We start from the raw sequence: 6,480 nt of genomic DNA on the forward strand, positions 1-6,480 counted from the left end.
GCCAAAGGGTAGGGGGTATAAAGATGATTTTATGTATGAAATACACAAAAATTTTTTTTAAAAGAATCTACTCAAAGGAAAAAAAATTCTTGCATCTGGATTCCTGGCTCAACCAAAGCATTTCTGAGAAAGGGGACATATATTTTTCACCATGTCCATGAACTCCACTTGCTTGTAAAATCATAAAGCTTTTGGAGATGAAGGTTGTATTAGTGACAGTTCAACATCTCTGTGAACATCTCCACTTCCAGATCACACAAGGTATTTGCATGAGATTGTCAGAACGATGTGCTGCTTCAACAGCCAATGCAAAGATCAGTGCTACTGGCCTGAACTACTCTCATCACTACCGTATACTTTCCTCGGAGGAGGCAGGTCTATCCTGCTAGGGCACCAGAAGGACTAGGTGCCTTGGCCTGCTGCCAGCTGCCACTGGAATGCCCAGCATCCAAGTTCAACAGCTCCAGCAGACAACAGATTCTCAATACTGTGCTGCCGCTGCTTCATAAGCACCTAGAGGGTCTGAAACGCTGGCAGTTCCACCTCCCACCGCCAGAGGGCAACTCTTCAACAGCTACTATTCTCTCACAGCTCTATGTGACATTCTAAAGCAGATGTGGTTTCTTAGAGCTAGATTGGAGAAACTGACGAGAGAGGAGCATACAGAATTTTTTTTTCTGGTGCCATAGGACTATTCTTAGTTTGGGTTGTTATATGGTATAAACATGGGTAAAGCTTCATGAACTTGAATGTAAATACGTCTTTTTAAAAGACAGATCTTCATTTAGTTTTTTTTTTTTTTTTTTTAACCCAAGCTTTATCTACATAGCACATGGTAATTAAAAGTATGAGACTGGTGGAACTAATCTTACTGGATGTGTAACAGCCATACTTTGAGGCCAGAGGGACTTAAAGGGATAGTTTTTCCCCTTGCCTTCCAAGGTCGACTAAGTTCCAGAGGACTATGGAATATCTCTCAAAATATCCTGTAACTGTGGTGAGTCACGTGTCCTCTTGTTCAGGGAGGCCATGGAGACCCCACCAGATAGATTTGGATCAGTGTCTAGTCTACAAGAGGAGGGTCAACTCACAGAAAACATCTCATCCATGCTTCCAAGTGAAGCCAGCTTTGGTTGAGCAGGACCTTTGACATCTTCATGAAGATGGAACTGGTAAAAGAAAGGAGCCAGGGGCTCCTCCCAAGCCCATGTGACCCCCGAGGAACAGATCCTCAAATGACCTTAAGTATAAAAATAAATTGATTTATGTGGGCCAACTGTATGGTCTTAAACTCCTAAAAGGAAAGTATAACAAAAGAGTAAAGTGATCAGTATATTTCTTTAAGAGTTCAAGGGATTACACTTCCCAGACATTAGGCTTAAGTCTGTATAAAAATTTGTTTAAAAAATTATTTCTCATTGATGATTTTGTTCCTAATCAGAAAGTGCTGCGCAGATGTAAGACTTCAAATCTTGGTCTGCAATACTGTAGTGCCCACCTGTAGCTAAGGGAGACAACCAGCTATTATTCTAAAATGATGGCCAAATTTGTTTGCTCCCCCTATCTAGAAGCTTTTGAGAGGGAATTGACACTGATTCTAATCACTCAAACAGCTATCAAAATGCCTGAAAGAAAATCCTGAATCCATCACTCTCGAGTCCAGCCTTGGCAGACAAATGAAAAATGAGGAGGAACCCAATAGAGGGATGCTTTTGGAAGCTCTCATCAAGAAATTCCAATGGACTCCCATATGAACATTTGAAATTTGCTCTGTTCTGACTTTTTTCTAGGTCCATGTCTAGAACTTGGAATGCTAATTACTCTTGCCTTTACTTCTCCTTCACATCTTCTATTTACCATCAAGGACTTTCCTTTCCCCCTAGAGATAAGAGTTATGCAATTTGGGAGTCCTTTAGATAGACCCACTGAAGGGGTACCCCAATTGCCTCACCCTGCGTCCCTGTTCAGCATGGAAGAAGCCAGAGCAGTCTGCTGGATTCCCTACCTGCAAGCTGGGTAACCTCTTCAGGGGATGGTATGATAAGAATAGGAGGTAGGAATTGGCTAGGCAGTTAGGGTAAAAGACCCCAAAGATAAATAGCCAGCTTCTTGGCTAAAAGTAAAATGTCCTTGGTCCTCTTAGCAACATACTCGGTTCCAAAGGCCAAAAATGTTGAAAGTATTTTGGAGCTTTTATCTAATCCTTAAAAGATTTTAGAGCTACCTCTTCAGAGGGCGGAAGGTTAGAATAGCAAAAAGCCCCATAAAATAAAGAAGAAAGAGTACATGAAATTATCAGAAAAAAAGTGATGGGGAGATATGGGAGGAGTTGGAGAGGAGGGAATGAGCATGGATTTGATCAAAACACTTTATATGCTTATATCCCTGTATGAAATTCTTAATAAATTATTAAAAAATATTAACACTTGAGGACCATTTGGTCATTATACAGAACAATAATGAAATCAAATAGCTATTTGTACTCTCTTGATAAGCAAGTGGAAACCTGATTTCTTATCAATGAATACTTTATCAATGATGTTGAAGATACAGTTTCTCACTTTATCCTCATTCTCTGATGTCTTTAGAGAATGCAGCAAAAAATTTACCCTAAGAATAACGAGTATATAGTAAAGTAGTAATAGGATTGAAGAACCTAATTCAGAGGTGGATAAAACTGAAAGCAGGATATCCTCCAAAGTTTTAAAAGCATGCTCTAATTTCTCCCTCTTGGGAGTCCCACTCAACCTCCCTCTTCTTACCTTTCCAATCAGGTATCTTTTTATCTTTGTCGTTCTTCTCATTTTCTACCTCTTTCAAGATTTCTAAGAGGTGACCGACTTCTGCCTGAGCCTTGCTAGTCATCTTTGTACCTGGCAATATCTCTCTCCAATTGTTGTATTCGATCACTCATCTCTGGACTGGCTCTGGCTTCCAATGTTGCCTCATGTGCCTACAAAAAGAAAAAGTGTTCAAAGTCTATCCAATACATGTAGAGTGGCTCAAGGCAAACAGTGGCCCAAAGAATTACTTATATTTCAATTAAATAGAGTAGTATCAACTATTTAAATGGCTAAACTTTGACTTATAAGAGGTTTTTATGCTTAAGCATTATTACATGGAGAAAAATTAGTAATGAATGGACAGGTAATTATCTTGTTTTACAAATGGATTCTTTTCAAAAGCCATTTTATCTCATAATATTTATAATGAAGCCAAAAGTGATCACAACCCAACTAATGCTTCACTTTGGTGAGATACATGAACAAGGCATTCAAGTGCTCTAAGTTTTCCCAAGACAGGTAAAAAGACCTCACTAGAAATTTTAGATGGATTTTCCTATAGTTTATGCTGATGCTGAGAATCAGTTCCCATTAACTCCTCTCCTCTCTCCTATATATTGCCTTATCAAGTGTATGACTCAAATTGCCTAGAGCATCTAGAATCATACAGGTAGTATAATTGTGATGTTGTGAAAAATGGAATTTGGTTAAGAAATCAGCTGTTCTCAGATGTACCTCCCTAAAGCAAAAGTTCAGAATTTGCAAAATAAGATGGGATGGAAAAATGAAGTTAGAAATCAAGAACCACACTAAGAACTAGGAAAAAAAAACATGTTATTCAGGATTCTGTTGTAAAAGGCACCTAAAATTGTCCATACATTTAAGAATATAACAAAGTTTTCAGAACTTAAGATTTATTTTCAAATTCTTCATCATATTACATTTCTTGTTAAATATAATAGAATACCTTAAGAGTGTTGCACCTGGTGAACTTAAAATAGATTGATGGGTGTGGAGTGTTCCACATTGGGTGTGGTGGTGCATCCCAGTAAATTCAGGAGGCTCAGGCAGGAGGGTCATGGGTTCTATGCTAACTTGGGCTACATAGCAAGACCTTGATCTCAAAAACCAGGCATAACAAATAAAAGCTTACTGTGCTCCACCTCTTGAGTTTGATTCAGTAGATCAGAGATAAATCCTGAGAATCTGCATTTCTAACGACCTTTTCAGGGATTACCCAAGCTGCTTGGTTGCTCAGAGACTACACTTGGAGAGCATGGCTCTAGAGTCTAGAGTAGAGCAATACTTGTGTGGATGGAGTTCTAGAGAGACAAGGAACTAATCTAAATTCACACAGCCACTGGGCAGAGAAGGGCCTAGCACTTGTTTCCTGACTTTATTTTCTGGGCCTTCAAGGGCAGAGTCATGTGGATTTCTGAGTTTGAGGCCAGCATGTTCTATACAGTGAGTTCCAGGCTAACTAGAACTACCTAGTGAGATTCTGTCTCAAAAAAATCCTCATATACTATTTTTGGGAATGTTAAAATGGTGCCACCACTTTGGAAAATAGTTTGACAGTTCCTTAAAAAGTTCAACATAAGAGGTTAAAATGTGACTCAGAGGTGAATACTTGCTCAGTATTCATAAGGCCCTGGATTTTATCCCTAACACCTGAAAAACGAAAGAAAACAAAAACATTAAGTGCAGTTGCCATATGGCCTTGAAAGTCCATTACTTGGTACATACCCAAGAGAAGTGAAAATATAAGCTAATAATAAAACTTCCACATAAGGGCTGGGAATCTAGTTCATTGGTAGACTGCTTACCTACCATATACAAAGGCCTGGGTTCAATTCCTAGCACTACACAAAAAACTTATACACAAATACTGATAGCAGTGTTATTACAGCCAAAGTAGAAACAATTCAAAATGTTTCTTCATTTGGATAAGTAAAATATGGCATATCTATAAAATGTGATATTACTCATCCATTCGTAAAAAGAGCAAAATACTGATTTAGGTTAGTGTGAGTGAACCTTGAAAACACTCCAAATGATGAAATTAGATATAAAATACAGCATATTTATGGTTTCATTTGTTTTCAAATATTCATCATAGACAAATCCACAAAGACATAAAATAGTGGTTACCAAAGGCATAGTTGGAAGAGGAGTAATGACCAGGGGACATGAAGTTACTTTTGGAAATGATCAAAATGTTCTAGTATTTGATAGTGATGTTTTCATAATCTTCCAAATATACTAAATTTTGTACTTTAAAATTGGGAACCTTATGGTATGTGCATTTTTATATTGCTAAAAATAATTAAAAAGAGAAGTAAAGCCGGGCATGGTGGCACACACCTTTAATCCCAGCACTCGGGAGCCAGAGGCAGGCAGATCTCTGTGAGTTCAAGGCCAGCCTGGTCTACATAATGAGTTCCAGGACAGCTGGGGCTACAGGGAGACCCTGTATCAAAAAGATAAAAATAGAGAGAAGTAAATGAAGTAAATGAAGCTTTGATGACAATGTCTCATCAAATAGAGAATACCAATTGTAGATTTTAGTTTTGAAAAAGTACTTCATACACAAGTGACCAGAAGGTATTTTAGAAAGTGTTCAACATCCCTAAGCCATCAGGAAAATACAGAATGAATAAAATAACTTTGCTGCACCATCTCACTTCATTAAGAATGGCTATTATCAAGAACACTGACAACAAATGTTGGCAATAATATGAGGAAAGAGGAATTCCTATTTACTGCTGGTGGGAGAGTAAATTATCCCATTCATTATTGAAACCAGTGTGAAACTTTTTCAGCAAATTAAGAATAGGACTACCATATAATCCCACGTACCACTCCTGGGTACGTGGACCCCTCAAAGGACCCCTCACCTTACTACAGAGATACTTGCACATCCATGTTTATTGTTTTGTTGTTTGCAATAGCAAGAAGATGGAACCAGCCTAGATGCCCACCAATAGATGAATGGACAATGAAAATGTGGTGCCATATATACACACACACACATATATATATATATACATACACACAAATATAGACATAAATGTATATAAAGCCCCAAATCTAGAAAGGAAGCCAAGAGTGGGTAAAAGAAGATGCAGAGGAAGGAGAGGGGCAAAAGGATGTGCATGACATGACAGTAGAAAGAAGACTGGGGATGGGAGGATACAAGGAGGAGACAGAGGACTGGAGGAAATGAGGCAAAAGAAGAATCAACGAGAACAAATTTTGTTTGAAAATTCCATAATGAAACCTCACTTTTGGTTTTTGAGACAGGGTCTTATTATGTAGCCCTGGCTGGCTTGGAACTTGTTATGTAGACCAGGGTGACCTCAAACTCACAGAGGTTAAAAGTGCTTCATACCAAAATAATGTCACCCTAGATGCCAATTGGATTCCAAATGAGGAAACAAAAAATAATCATAAATTCTTTGATAAATAATAATGTAAATGTATAATTCTCTGTTCTCTTAATTGATTTATTTTTGTTTATTTTCATGAACACATGATTTTTTTCAATGGGAACTTTAATGTGAAACATTTAATAGCAGAAGTTTGAGTTTCGTAACATCAGTCTTCAAACCTTTAAAACAAAACAGGATACTTAAGGGAAAAATGTTTTGTTCCCTTCCTTCCTTCCTTCCTTCCTTCCTTCCTTCCTTCCTTCCTT

Source organism: Nannospalax galili, unplaced genomic scaffold (genome assembly GCF_000622305.1).
Source record: "Nannospalax galili isolate Female #2095 unplaced genomic scaffold, S.galili_v1.0 scaffold280, whole genome shotgun sequence".
In the NCBI taxonomy this organism is placed as follows: domain Eukaryota; kingdom Metazoa; phylum Chordata; class Mammalia; order Rodentia; family Spalacidae; genus Nannospalax; species Nannospalax galili.